The sequence below is a fragment of the Panthera leo genome, chromosome D3 (assembly GCF_018350215.1).
Source record: "Panthera leo isolate Ple1 chromosome D3, P.leo_Ple1_pat1.1, whole genome shotgun sequence".
NCBI lineage: Eukaryota > Metazoa > Chordata > Mammalia > Carnivora > Felidae > Panthera > Panthera leo.
In genome coordinates this window covers 15485820-15501314 of record NC_056690.1, presented here as the reverse complement: position 1 = coordinate 15501314, position 15495 = coordinate 15485820, and the positions used below count along the sequence as shown (strand labels likewise).

The 15495-nt window shown below is 44.7% G+C and overlaps 2 long non-coding RNA genes across 2 annotated transcripts; one reads left to right on the top strand and one right to left on the bottom strand.

The window, feature by feature from the left end:
• Nucleotides 1–8170: 8170 nt before the first annotated feature.
• Nucleotides 8171–15252, top strand: LOC122203661. Its single transcript, XR_006195288.1, has 2 exons — nucleotides 8171–8596; nucleotides 14849–15252. It is a non-coding gene; the product is annotated as an uncharacterized LOC122203661 (long non-coding RNA).
• On the bottom strand, nucleotides 11515–13619 carry LOC122203660. The gene is made up of 4 exons (XR_006195287.1): nucleotides 13531–13619; nucleotides 12159–12227; nucleotides 11730–11934; nucleotides 11515–11643 (listed from the first exon to the last, which is right to left on the bottom strand). It is a non-coding gene; the product is annotated as an uncharacterized LOC122203660 (long non-coding RNA).
• Nucleotides 15253–15495: the final 243 nt, after the last annotated feature.

The following is a 15495-nucleotide window of genomic DNA, read 5'->3' as shown; positions in this document are numbered from 1 at the left end:
GGAGAGTGTGCGTGAGCCGCGCACGCTGTTAGCGCAGAGCCCAACATGGCACTGGGTCCCAGATCTCTTAGATCAAGACCTGAGTTGAAATCAAGAGCTGGACGCTTAACCCTAGCCACCCAGGTGCCCCATCAATCCCCCTTTTAAAATTTCCTTTCATCCCATCTAAACACAAAAAGGAAAAATCTCAGCTTTGGTGCTTACATGTCTTTAACATCTTTTAAACACTTGCTCATTTCTCCTTTCATGAAAGACAGAGGAGTCCACAGAGTCAGGGCATTACAATACTCGGAATTTATTAACATTCTATAATTTCATTGTATTTATTTTATGCTTGCCTTCTATTCATGTAAAGTGTACTGGGTTTCCATTTATAGAAGATTACAGAAGTTTCCTCTTCAAACACATTTATGTAAGTTCTGTATGTGAATTGAATTTAAAAATATTAAAATAAAATGAATAGGTGGTATGCAAAAGTGGCAAAGATCGTAAAATTAACAGATATTGTAATATAAGGAAGTCAGGCTGTCCCTTCTAGGGATGACCTTAAAATTGCTCTATTTTTTAATTTCAAAGTTAATAATTTGCAAATAAATTGCAAACACCTGTGCTTTAAATATTATCTTAAAATTACATAGGACTCTTGAAGTGAGCCAGATTCTATCCGTGAATGCTTCTAGCTATATTAGCCACCCATCCCTTACTGGGCTCATTCGCAATCTTTTTTTGTCAGAAGTAGAGCTAGACCTAACACGGCACTTGGCACACAGTAGATGCTTAATAAGTACCTGTTAGAAAAAATGCGTGGAACCCAGGGATCAAAAAAGAAGCTTTCACTTCTGTGCTGTAAAGGAAGCAATCGACAAAACTAAAAGACGACTGATGGAATGGGAAAAGATATTTGCAAATGACATATCAGATAAAGGGCTCGTATCCAAAATCTATAAAGAACTTACCAAATTGAACACCTGAAAAACAAATAATCCAGTGAAGAAATGAATAGACACTTTTCCAAAGAAGACATCCAGATGGCCAACAAACAGATGAAAAGGTGTTCAACGTCGCTCATCATCAAGGAAATACAAATCAAAGCACACTGAGATACTACCTCACACTGGTCAGAGTGGCTAAAATGAACAACTCAGGAAACAACAGATGTTTGTGAGGATGTGGAGAAACGGGAACCCTCTTGCACTGTTGGTGGGAATGCAAACTGGTGCAGCCACTCTGGAAAACAGTATGGAGGTTCCTCAAAAAATTAAAAATAGAACTACCCTATGACCCAGCATTTACACTACTAGGAATTTACCCAAGGGATACAGGAGTGCTGATGCATAGGGGCACATGTACCCCCAGTGTTTATAGCAGTGCTCTCAACAATAGCCAAATTATGGAAAGAGCCTAAATGTCCATCAACTGACGAATGGATGAAGAAGACATGGTTTATATATACAATGAAATACCACTTGGCAATGAGAAAGAATGAAATCATGCCATTTGCAGCAGCATGGATGGAACTGGAAGGTATTATGCTGAGTGAAAGAAACCAGTCAGAGAAAGACAGGTATCATACGTTTTCACTCATATGTGGATCTTGAGAAATTTAACAGAAGACCATGGGGGAAGAGAAGGGGAAAAAATAGTAACAAACAGAGAGGGAGGGAGGCAAACCACAAAAGACTCTTAAATACAGAGAACAAACTGAGGATGGATGGGGGATGGTGGGGGAGAGGGGAAAATGGGTGATGGGCATTAAGCAGGGCACTTGTTGGGATGAGCACTGGGTGTTGTATGTAAGCCAATTTGACAATAAATTATATTTAAAATAAAAAGAAGCTTTCAGTTACTAAGGACAGATAATCTACCTCAATCTGGTTAAACAAAAAAGAAGAGTGTTCAGAAGTAAGTTGGACTGTGGCATGTTTTGGTCCATAAGTTCATAGTGTGATCCAGGCTATGACTTCATTTCTCTACAGTTTTCTCAGGTCTGCCATACTTCGTGTCCTTGTCCTCAAGAAGGCTTACCTCATTACAGTAAAATTAGCTGCTGCAGAACCAGGTCTCACACCCACACACCACAAATCCAGGGGAAGAAATATTTTGAGATTCACTCCAGTCGGCCAATTGGACCATCTTAGGTCACGTGTCAACCCTGGAATCAATCTCTGAGGCCAATGGGATGGAATTCAGTGATTGGTTTCTCTTATGTCAGATGACCCATGCCTATAGCTGGGAATGGTATCATCCTCCCCAGAGAAACATGGGTACCCAGATGGGGAATTAAAAGCAGTTGGAAAGAAGTGAGAGGAAGAAGTAGATGCTAAGACACCATAGCCACGTGATGGATGCCCACTCCATCCATGAATGGCAGAAAACACTGATAGAGGCTACATTGGTTCGTGAACTGTTTGTTATTTGCCATGACGAGATAAACACAGAAATCAAGGGTAAGCATTTAGAAACGTATAGAGCAATTTAACATTTTTTTTTTTACAATACTCAAGTGTGTGATAAGTAGACTCATTGTGTTGAACAAAGTATAGACCACAAGTATTGGCTTATGAAGAATTAGGAAAATGAATGAATCTTTCACAATAATTTTAGAAGCATTGATTTAGAAACTGTGCCTCATGGGTTGACCACTCTTTTAGCAGGTTGGAAAGTCTTAGCTGAAATTCCTAAGACTCGTATAATACTGATGGGTGCAGGACATTAGAAATTTGGGTTTGAATGAGCCTAATGCCAAGATGTTATGAGCATCCTGACTCATCCAGAGCTGTTTCCAGACACCAACAGGTAGATGTTGTGATCACAAGATGCCAAGGACCCACAGGAAGAAAGCATCAAGGAATTGAGAATGATTGGAAATGAAGTCTGGATTCTCAGGCTAACTCCTTTTGTCTCTTCTGAGAATGTCCTTACTACTTATTATGGGTTGCTATAGTGACAGGAGAAGTAAAAGGGATTGTTCAAGGTGGTATTGCAGATTCAGCTTCACAAAACATGGCTTTCCTTGTGGGAGTTTAGATTTAAACATCTCATCGCCTGCTGCCATGATACCATAGGCTTTCCTGAGGACAATAAAACTTCCTAAAGTTGTGCTAATAGGTTTGCCTGTGTCCTCATTTGTCAAAGAGCAAGACCTGGTAAGGACAGGTCTGGATTCTGCTAAAACTAATTATTGTTTCCTTGGGGCTAATATTCCAAAGAATGTTCATTGAGTTGAGCCCAAAGCCATTGGTGGGTTTGACCCAGCATTATAGAGGGAGACAAAGAGCTACTTCTGAAACCAAGGGGAACTGGAGAATGAAAACCCCCATAATCTTGAGTTCCAACCACAGAGATTACTCCCATGTGCAAAAAGGCAATGTGTCAAAAAGGGCTTCCTTCCTCCAGATGAATGGAAAATCCTCCAGAGGGTGGGAGATAGATGAAACAAATTTGGCCAAATATGATGAGTATGTGGGGTATCATTACATTCTTCTTTTATGAATCTTTGAAATTTCCGTAATAAAAAGTTAGAGGCTTTAGAGTTCCAGTTTTTTCACTAATATAAACAATACAGGAATCGATAGTCCTCAACAAGTAATTGTTGAGAATCAACTATGCACCAGACACTGTGCTGTTTTATTTTTTTTTTTTTTTAAACGTTTTTATTTATTTTTGAGACAGAGAGAGACAGAGCATGAACGGGGGAGGGTCACAGAGAGACAGAGACACAGAATCTGAAACAGGCTCCAGGCTCTGAGCTGTCAGCACAGAGCCCGACGCGGGGCTCGAACTCACGGACTGTGAGATCATGACCTGAGCTGAAGTCGGACACTCAACCGACCAAGCCACCCAGGCGCCCCTACACTGTGCTGTTTTAAAACCGAAGGGAAGGATGCGTGCCTGGGTGGCTCAGTCAGTTAAGCATCTGACTTAGGCTCGGGTCAAGATTTCACAGTTCGTGGGTTTGAGCCCCGCATGGGGCTCTGTGCTGACAGCTCAGATCCTGGAACCTGCTTCGGATTTTGTGTCTCCCTCTCTCTCTCTCTCTGCCCTTCCCTGCTTGCGCTCTGTCTCGCTCAGTCTCAAAGATAAGTAAAACATTTAAAAAAATAAAAAATAAATAAAACTGAAGGGATAAAAGGAATATCATAAAAGCATCCAGAGGGGGGAAAATTTTTTTTAAAGCATGGTTGCATGCAAGAATCCAAATAGGATGTCAGCTAACAGCAATATTGGAAGATTGAAATCGATACATCAGTGTATTTTATAGGGAGAGAGATGTGAGGGGTGGTCATGATGTAAGACAATTCTCATCTTTCATAATAGAAGTATAATAGCCAATGCTTACAGTTGAAAACCCAACAAATAGCAGTATCGGTATGTTAAAATATGGAGATAAGTACCAGAAAAGACAGCCCAAAGTATTGAATATAGTTTTACCTTGGTGGAGGACAGGGGCTTGACAGTGTATGAGGAAGTAGAAGGGACTCCTGAAAGTTTGTCATCAATTTTATAATAAAATTGGACTTTGTGTACATGCATTATTTTTGTTTAAATAAAAGTCAATGTAATGTTTCAATATCCCCTCTAGCTGCCGTGGGAGCCTCCGGCTACAGGGAGGGAAAATGGAAGCAGAAAAAACACCATCACTTTGAGTCTTTGCCAATAAAAACATACACTCTCTTACCTTTAGTTGCTGTTGTTGTTGTTGTATGTTGTAGCTTTGTCCCTCAACCAGGAGGTGGAAATTACAGAATTTATTAATTTGCTTTGTGAACAGACATAGTACCCTGCCGCCTTGGTCAAATCTGGGGTCCTGCCATCACTGTTTCCTTCTGCATTACACTTCCCTCTCATTCACCAAAGATCCCTGCCATATTAACAGAAGGAATTGAAATTCCAGTCGTGTCTCTCCTCAGTTCGGTCTGATTTTCCGAAATTGCAGTAAATCAGTGGCACTGAAAATTGGCCTATTTTTTTTTCTGGGGGTGTTGGTTTGGCTTGATGAGAAAGCAAAAACAAATGGAGTTTATAAATGTAACTAATCAGGAAGTTAAAGAGAGGTTAAACCTAATGGATTAATCAAGTTTTTCTAGGAAGTGGAAAGGAAAGGTGGGAGGGCAGGGGGAAGAGACTGAGGAGGCAGGCTTTTGTCCAGACTGATTTCATAAGCCTTTCACTGGAGTCAGTTCTTTGAGACTCTTGGGTTTCTCTCTCTCTCTTTCTGTCTGTCTGTCTGTCTTTCTCCCCCAACCCCTCTATCCACCTTTTCTTATTGGAGAACAGAGAGCCACCCAATGGTAGCGGGCTGGCATGCTGAGTGGAAAGACCAGGGTATCGCCTGCGAGGAGACTAGGCTCTCATTTCTGATTCTGCCATTTACTAGTTGTGTGACCTTACAGATACCACGTCACTCTTTGAGCTGGTATTACGCTTCCCGTAAAATGGGGTGAGTATTCTCATTTTCCAACATTGTAAGTCTTGTCAAGGTCAACACAGGTAATTCAGTAGACTGTGAGAGTTAGACGTGGCGATGGAAGTAGGTGGTCAGCCAACACCCACAAGGGCCGTGGGCAGGGAGATGAGATGACTCATTCCACATGTCCTTTATACCCTAGTGACTGTCAAGTCTTTAGCTCCCATTCAAGCCTTTGCCCTCAGTTTCATGCTTGTGTATCCAGCTATCCTGTAATTCTCATGGTTGTTCCCTAGGCACTGAAACTTAGCATAGCCCAGACCAAATTCTTTATTTTCCTCCCCAGAATCCAACTCTCCTCTATCTTCCTCCACCTCCTGGTGTCTCTTTGTCAGTGGAAACCATGGAAGAAACTGCTAGCTGCCTCCCAATACCTGTTCTCCCTTCCTCGTTAGTAACAGAATCTTGAGCAATATGCCTAGCAAATTTCAACTTATTACATTTCCCTGCCTACCTGACAGGTAGGTGTGGCCAAGTGACTACGTTCTAGTTGGCAAAGATACAAGTGGAAACTTTGCTTCCAGGAAAGCTCTTTAAGGGGGCTCCATTTTGCACTTCCACCTGTTCTCCTTCATATACCCTGAAACGCAGGTGTGATGGCTGGAACTCCCGCAGCCATTTTGGACCCCGAGGATAGAACTAATGTGACAGGGTGGTGAAACAGGTAGAAAGAGCCAAATTCTCTACATATTGAAGAGCTGTCAAAAAGCCTTGGACTCTCTACCCCCAGAGAGAGAGGGAGCTGAGGAAGAGTCTTCTTTCTTGTTTAAGCCACTATAATGTTGGGTTTCCTGTTTCTTGCAGCTGAACTTCATCCTAAGATAGCCAGAACCCTGGGACTTCTTCCCTATATCTAATCTTATACCAAGTCCTGACTTCTGGCTCTCTCTCTAATCCATCCCCTTTTCTTAGTCTTGTCTGAGCCACATTATCTCTTACCAGAATGACTGCAAGAGCCTCTTCACTGACTCCCTGCTTTTAGCCTCTCTTCACTGATACCTATGCCCAAAGAATTTCCATTTTTTGGTTAAGTAATCTTTCTGAAACTCAAATATGACTGTGTTACTTCCAGGGACTCATGGAATTATGGACACTTAATATATAGAACTCAAAGGGCCCTTAGAGGTCATTTAATCTAGGTTTCTTACTTGTTGGTTTGGCTTCATGAAAAGGGAAAAGCTTATTAAGCTTTCTATGGGCCTTCTGCAAGAAGTTATACGCCATTCCAGCTATAAAAAGTAGGAGTGCATTCCTCTGGAGAAGACCCAGAATTCTTAGCAGCTTCTCACAGGCGTTCACCAAAAGTTAAAAATCTCTGGTAAGTCTGACTGCCTTATTCTGTAGATGGGGAACTGAGGTCTACAGAGGTTAAGTGACGTGCCCAAGGTCACAGAGAGATTCGGTGGCAGAGCTGGAACACCGCGTCATGCTGTCTTGTTCAGACAAGGCTGCGAACTGGCAGTTGATGCAAAAGCGGAGTCTTCATGTTTCCTCGGGGATGGGGTGTCCGTTTTCATGCAGACTCTACACAGAGTGGACTCACACCGATAAGAGCTGGGCTGTGGTTAGTAACCGTGAATAGAAGAAGCCTTAACAGAATTGTTAATTTCTGTTATATACATTTCTGTTTACGGGAGAATAATACTGTCAGCCCCATTAAACACCATTATCAATGTGTGATCTAATAATTTCAACATAATGAAACTAATATATTTCAGAGTAGTGGAAGGAAATATTCCACATCTGCGGCAAATTGGATTATCCTGGGCTAGGAAGTCCTTGAGGCAGGGTCATTAATTATTCTGATTTTCGTCACATCTCATTGGTACTAGGGCTTTACAGTTTACCTGTCATTTCCACATACCTTATTATCTTATTTTGTTCTTCCAGAAATCTGGGGAGGGAGTAAGGCAGAGAAAACAGAGTGTACCAGTTGGGAATATTGTGGTTGCAACAGAAAAGTCCAACCTACACCAGCTTGGGGAAGAAAGACACTGGGGAGTGGGGATGGGAAGATGGCTGGCTCATATAACTGAATTGCCCTGGGATAGTCTGATTCAAGAATGGTTTGATCCAGGGACTCATGCTGTCATTAAGGCTCTGGCTTTTTTCTGGATGAGTCTCTTTGCTGCCTTGCTGGCTTCTTTCTCAAGTTGATTCATTGCAGCCTCTTATTCTCATATCCTCACATGGCAATGCCCAAAAGGGACACAAATGAGTTCTTCTGGTAAGTCTCCTGCAGGGCAGAGCACTCGTCTGCCCCCCCCCCCCCCCCCCCGCCAACGCTCAGAACACCTCTGCTCATGTCCTATTGGTGGGAACTGGGTCAGAGGTCTATGCATCAGTCGATCATAGTAGGTGGACAGGTAGTATGTGCTCATTGACTCAAGCCAATCAGGGCCCACCGTAGAGCTGAGAGTGGGATCAATCTCATTGGAAACAACAGAGCTGAAGATAGTGGGGGTGAAGTTACTCACAAAAAGATGCTGAATGCTTTGGTGGAAAAGGGAGAAGTGATCTGGAGAAATAAAACAAAGTATCCATTACACGGTAGCTCGGAGAGGTTAGGAGGTGCGTCCAACGTCACACAGACTCTGACTTTTAGGACTAAGATACAAATTCAGGTTTTGGTCTCACATCTGATGCCATAAACACCAGGCTTCTCTAGAAACCTGAAGAATTATCCAACTATCCTTCACAGTTCTCTACTAGCTCTGCTCTTAAAAACAACACTGGAAAACTGGTGACCATCATTCTGAGCCAGGAACTTCCTGTCCGTGCCCATTCGGAACATAGAGCCCAAGCTCCAGATAGTCAAGGAAGTGATCTGCTACTTGGCATTGTCTTGAGTGCATAGGAATTCCAGCGTTGTCATGGGAAGTAGTATGAATGCAAGTTTCAGGTATTTTGTTGAAGGCCCCACACCCTTCTAAACTTCTAAGTCAAGTTGACTCAGGTTTAAGGTGGCACAAGTGAATTCTTATGTCCCAAATCAAATCACTGTGACTGCCTACCACTTCCCCCTCCCCGGCCACACTGCTTTGTCCAGGATTCCAATTCTTCTCCGCAACAATCGCTTATGCCTACAGTGCCTGAAACTGGCTAACAAGACATCTAGATACCTATAAGGTAGGTAATATTAGCACCTCTATTTTGCAAATGGTGGCACTGTGACCCAGAGACCTATAATAGCTCCTCCAAAATCACTTCCTTAAGACAAACCCGGTTTGTGCCTCCTGTGTGTTTCTTTTACTACCCACACAGAGCACCTCACCTCAGACACTGTTGGTCACCAAATGTGTGGAGGTTTTTCCCCATGTCACGCATTTCTCTATGACACTGGTGGGGTGTCTGGGATTTAACTCAATTGTAACACAACTACCTAGATTTGGTGTCAGATGCCACAGGTTAAAGGTACAGTCCCAGGAGACTGTCCCCAACCTACTTCAGATGCTGACCACAAATAGTAGGTCCCCAGGTTACCCATGATCTCTGTTGGGCTTGGCTGTAAATAGGAAGTTCCCATGCCCCCCTCCTCAGGTGCGATTAAGTTGCTAGAGCGGCTCCCCGAACTTGGGGAAACACGTTTACCAGCTCATGAAAGGACATGATAAAGGGTGCTACATGAAAAGCCAGATGAAGAGAGACGCAGGGCGAGGTGGCGAGCGTTCTAAGCACAGGAACTTCTGTTCCTGTGGGGTTGAGTTGCATCGCCCCAGTGTGTGATAGGTTCACGTCTGGAAACCCATCCTTCCAACCTGGAAGCTCCCCAAGCCCCATGGGATTTTTTGGAGTCTTCCTCACGCAGGCACGCAGTTAATGATTGATCATCGACTCCATTTCCAGATCCTGTCCCTTTGCTAGACAATGAGGGGTTGGGGCTAAAAATTCTAAGCTTCTAATCATGACTTGGGCTTTCTGGGGACCAGCCGCCATCCAGGAGCCCATCCAGAGTCACCTTATTAGAGCAAAAGATGCTCCTGGTGCTGTTAGCACTTAGGAAATCACAATGGTTTTGGGACCCTTGTGTCAGGAGCCAGGGGCAGAGGCCAATATATACTCATTTTCTGTGATCTCATAGTCACTCCACTTCTGAGTGTTGAAGGTTGGATGTAAGTGGTTCCCATATGCCCTGCTCGTCATCAGGCGCCCAATACAAGGACATATCTTGGTCTCATTTGGAAGCACGCAGAAGACGGCTGGTTGCACAATTCTCTCCTGCCTGGATTTCACATCCAGAACTCCCTTTCCTGTTGTCCATCACTCATATCCAGGAATAAAAACTTTGATTGAAAGGCTTGTCCAACAGTGCAGCCTTAACGGGCCTTTGTGCTCAGGACACAGAGCGTACAGACAGGAAACCTCTGCCCTGGAAACACTGGAGCTTCTGTGGATTGAAACATACAAACAGAAAAGCTGTCCTTGAGGCCAGGGAAATTCTGAGCTGAGATTATGGTATTGTCAGCCCTATCCCACAAGGCTGAAAGAGGGAGAAACTGAGTGGTGAAAAGCCAGCTGGGACCCTCTTGGTCATAATAACAGTCAATCGCTGATAAATACTGTTCTGTGAAGGAGTTTGGAGGAGCCCTGGGGTGTTTTGCCAAATGTGTAATTGAATTCCCATGGAAAAGAGCAACAGTAGCTTGGTTCGTCCCACTTTGAGCCAAGGGTGGTATTCTCTGGGTAAACCATGCAGAAAAGCCAAATCTGCAGAAGAGTTTTTACGTGTGTGTGTGTGTGTGTGTGTGCGTGTGCATGTGCACGTGGTTGTATGTGTACCCTGAATCCTGTCACAGAAAGACTGCTCATTTTATGTAAGAATTTCTCACAAGATTCCCTAAAACCTTGTCTTTCCCCCAGGGTACTGCAAATAGAATTTGGGTTACAAAATCAATTTGGGTTGACTTATCTACAGACTTTCAGTAGTACGCATACTGGGTGAACTTTCCTCCTTCCGTCCCTTTCTTCCTCTCCCTGTCTCACTCACTTCCTTCCTTATATTTAACAAACTTTAGTTGAGCACCAGTTACGGGCCAGATACCGTGCTGGGTGTTAGGTCGTCAGAGATGAATAAGACAGCCTGGGGATGGGGATGGGTGGGCATCCATCGCCATGGCTTTCGAACAGGACTGATCCCTCACCCCCCACACTGGGAAATGTTCGGAGGCATCTTCAGCCGTCACAGCTGGAGAGGGCCCGCTACTGACATCTATTGGGTGGAGGCCTGGGTTGCTGCTCAACATCCTATAGTGCACAGGACAGTCCCCCAAATGGAGAATTATGTGGCCTAAGACGTCAGTGGGGCTGAGGCTGAGAAATTGGATCTACCATGCGGAAGAAAGAATCGGACTCCACCGAGTTCAGTCCTGGCTCTGGCTGTTGCTGGCAGAGAACCTTGAGCAAGTCCCTTGACTTCTTTGAGTCTGTTTCCCACCTGTCAAAGGGGATGAAAATGGAATGATTGAAGGAAGTTTGGATATAAATCATGCCATTTATTACCTAGTGCCCAAGAAAGAATAGCCACTTGGCTTCTCTAAACCCAGGTTTTACTGGACTAAAAGCTACCAGTGGGCCCTGGTGAAAGTGAATTCTAAAGATAGCATTTATTCCAAGAGGAATCCAAAGGGATTGTCACACTCTTTTCCTTTCCTGGCCTCATTGCAACCTGTAGCTATACATTTCATGGTTTAATGCCCCTGCCTTCTGGTAGACCATAAACTCTGAGAAGGCGGAGACTGTGTCTTCCGTTGTTCCTTTCTGTATTCCCAGCACCCAGCAGTGTCTGGCCCTATGGTATGTGTTCGGTAATGGAGCCAGACTGCCTGAGTCGAAATCCTGGCTTCTCCATTCACGAGCTGTGTGACCTTAGGAAAATTACTGAACCTCTCTGTGCCTTATTTTCCTCCTCTATAAAGTGGGGAGAGTATCTCCCACAAAGGGTTGTGTTAAGGGTTAAATAAACTACTATTAGCCAGTCGAGGGCCTGGCACCTGGTTAGTATTTATGAGCCTTAATGATTATTATCACTACTTTGATATTGTCTCAAATTTAATTAATAATGTTGTGGGATGCCAGCACAGCATACAGGCGTGGGCCCGCCTCTGCCTCCGGGGAGCATTTGTTTCTGTGAATCATTTGGAGAAAGATCCGAGTTTGCAGAGAGGCCCGCAGCTCACCTAAGCAGAAAAGTAGAAACCAGAGTGATTTCTTGCTGGAGATTCACAGAGGCCCCCCAGGTCACCAAACAGCCCTTCTCTCTCACCTGGAAGAAATGAAAATTGATTTGAGGCTTGTCCCATCTGAAAAGGTCTGTCGGTAGCCAGCACCGGTGCATGTTGTCAAGGATGCTTTGGGTTTTTGGCCCAGGGAGGAAGTGATTCACGATGATTCGCTTTTCCAGGGAGCGAGGCAGACCCAGTGGAGACACAGAATGAGGTCCCAGGGGCCCGCTGGGCTAGACAGCTTCCCTGAGTAGCAGCAAGAGAGGAAAATTGAGGGGCTGATAGGAGCTGATAAATGAGGAGAGGAGACCCATTGAGAACAAAATCGGGGACAAAAGGGGGTGGGAATATTGTGCAGAGGAGACAGAGGATCAGAGAGGGGAGGAGAGACAATGCAACAACAACAATGGCAATAATAATTATAGTTGCCACTGACAGAGTGTCTACTATGTGCTAGATATTTTACACACCTTAGCCCAGCCGATGCTCCTGGTGACCCTATGAGGCCACATAGCCCGTATGTGTCAGTCCTCATCAATCTGTGGATGATAAAAAAGATCACACTTTCTGTATTCATTCATACATTCATTTATTCATTCCACAAACATTTACTAAGCACCCAGCATATGGCAGGCACTGTTCTCGATACTGGGGACACAGCAGAAAGGGTGTCTGAGAATTCAACTCAGTTGTGACACTATCTATCATGAGGTAGCATCAGATCCCACTGGTTAAAAGTTTAGTTCTATGAGACTGCCCCCCCCCACCCCTTCTTTTGACTCCAGATTGTTCCCCTTACTTCCAATGGACCGGCCCCCTCCTTGGGTTTGAGTAATTTGCTAGAGTGGCTCAGAGAAACATTTTACTTACTAGACCACTGGATTATTATAGATATAATAAGCAGGAATAGCCAGATGGAAGCGATACATACGGCAAGGGATAGAGAGAGGGTGTGGAGTTTGCATGCTCTTTCTGGGCATGCCACTCTCCCTAAATCTCCACATGTTCACCAACCTGGCAGTTTTCTGAAGCCCCTCCTTTTGGGTTTTTATAGAGGCCTCACTACATAGGCACGATTGATCAACTCTTTGGCCATTGGCGATTGGCCTATCCTCTCTGGAGGTCACGGGTGGGACTGAAAGTCCAGCCCTTCAATCACACGGTTGGTTCTTCTGGCATCGAGCCCCCATCCTTAGGTGGGGGTCCAAAAGGCACCTTATTAACATAAAAAAGCTACCTGTATCACTCTCATTACTTAGGAAATTCCAAGGGTCTTAGGAGCTCTGTGCCAGAAATGAGGATGAAGACCAAATGTATGTATTTCTTATTATAAAGGCAAAAAGTGAGCCATGGGCAAATTTTGGAGAAGAGTATAACAGAAAGAGAAGAAAAGCAGGTGCAAAGGCCCTGTGGTGTGTTTGGGGACTAGAAACAAAGGCAGTGTTCAGGAACATAGTGAGTGAGGGGGAGAGTGGTGGTAGGTGGGGGCAGAAAAGGCACATGTGTGGGCCTCGTGGCCACTGAAAGGACTCTGGCTTTTATTCTGAATGAAATGTTGATCCGCCGCAGAATCTGCCGCTGAGAAGTCATTCCGTCTGACTTAGGTTTTAACAAATCTGGCTGCTGTGTCGAGAGTAGTCTGGGGGGGCGGGGGGGGCAAAAGAGGAAGCAGGGGGCTGCTGCAGGATCCAGGTGACAGACAATGGTGGCTCAGACCAGGTGGCCACAGTGGGGCTGATCGCGGGAGCAGTGGTGGGATTCCATACCCATCCTGGGTTGACGTGAGTCCCGGCGGACTCACACAGGATGGAAAGCCCCTGAGCCGTGTTCTCCAGCTCTTACCTGTGCCCAGAAGCCCGAAAGGCAGATTCACTCAACACAGGCTGTTCTCTTCTGTTCTGGCTCCACATGCCCTTCGTCACCAATGCCACCCGGTGTGGTGACACGCCCCCAATGTGCTCATTGTGAGAACACCAACATCCGTGCCAGGGAGGCACCTCAAAGCTTGTGGTCTTGGGGATGCTAGGACAGCACCGTGTGCCACGCAGAGATGGGGAGAAAGGCCTCTGGGCTTTTCAGCCATTCTGCCTGTGCTCACATAGCACGGACACTTTTATCAATGTTTCCATCAGCTTCTGGCCTCAGGTTCCGGCAGGGACCAGACCCCTGGCCATCTTCTCCCTCCTCCTCCCCAGCTAAGCTCATCCTGCTTCCCTGGGTGCAGCCAAAACAGATTCTGGAAGACAGCAGAGAGAAAAAGAGGGAGGGAGAGAGAAAGGGGAAAGCGAGAGATGCCTGGTGTGTTGGGAGCCAGTTTACAGGTGAATTGACAAGCTCAGAAAGGCTGAGTGATTTGCCCGAGGCCATTTCTTGTGCATTCAAGTCCCCTAGGCCTCCCTTTTCCTTTGCAACCTAAAGACCCCAGCCCCACAGTACCCATTTTCCCCCCAGATCCAAAATGGCACAATATGATTTGCTAATAGGATATTCAACATTGAATGTTTGCATTTGCCCCCTTGGACGTGCTGTGTCTGTATCTGTAGCCGCCACTCATTAGAGTAAGCCAGCCTTGAGTCCCCTGGAAAAGGATCATATGTTCCAAAATAAAGAATTGAAATCCATGCAGTTCGTGGAGGTAGGGTAGGGACAGGCATGTTTTGACAATAAAACTGAATCTTCGACATCCTAGAAAGCTGGGAGAGAGAGGTTTGGTCGCTTCTGTCCACTCAGCGGACTGGAAATGCCTGGAAGTTGGGGGGATCCTGACCCACCATCTCAGACTATAAACTCCCCGAGGTTGGAAATGACTCCTTCAGAAACTGCTTTTCCCTACAGGACCTTGAAAATAGTTAGAAGCTTTATACAGAGGCAGGCGGATTCCTGTTAAGACTAACAGCTAATGTTTATTGAGCACCTGCCATATTCCGGGAACCACGCTAAGTGCTTTAGTAATCATTACCTCAGTAAATCCTCAGAAACAAAATGAAAACCAAAGCCCAGATGGTAAGTGCTATTATTATTTTATATTATTATTACCGTTTTATAGAAGATAAAATGGGGGGCTCAGGAAAGTTGAGTAAATAAAGTCCAAAGTCACAGAGGTCTTAGAGGGGGGGATCTGAACCCAGATTTGTGGCTCTCCCTTCTGTTATTCTGATAGCGTGTTGACCTTGGCTTCAACTGGGTTTGGGTCAGACCTCCGGCCTCCTCTTCTCTGCTGTGTGACCTTCAGCAAGCCACTTACCCTTTCTGAGCTGTATTTCCTTCATCCGTGGAATAAGGACAATAAAACATCCCATCGAGTTGGTGAGAGAAGGAAAAAGAAAATATGGAAGGTGCCTGGTGTCATATCTGTCAACAGCGGCCACCTCCAAAATACTAGATCCTTCTCAACACTTAACACAAATGGATTGAGAGAATGAAGATTTCCCCTTCCCGGCATGCAGAGGGTTAACTTACAACCCCAGGCTGTTAACATTTCTCTAATCTTGGTACTAATTATGTACAGAAATCATTTTGTTTCTGCCACGTATAATAAAAACGATTGTACAGAGATGGAATTTATCACGCTATGTGTTATGAGTGGTTTTTTTTAAAAAACGTGCTACCTCCGTTTCCCCACTTGTCTTCATTTCCCCTCTCCTTTTGCCAGATAATCAAATACAAAAGTTATATCAACCTCCCAACCACCTCAATTAAAATGCTCATCCAAAATTTGAAAACAATTAAAAAACCCATTATCTCAGATTTAACGTTCTCTGATTCCGTGTCTATTCTCTGCCATGGCATAAACCGCAGGTAACATTA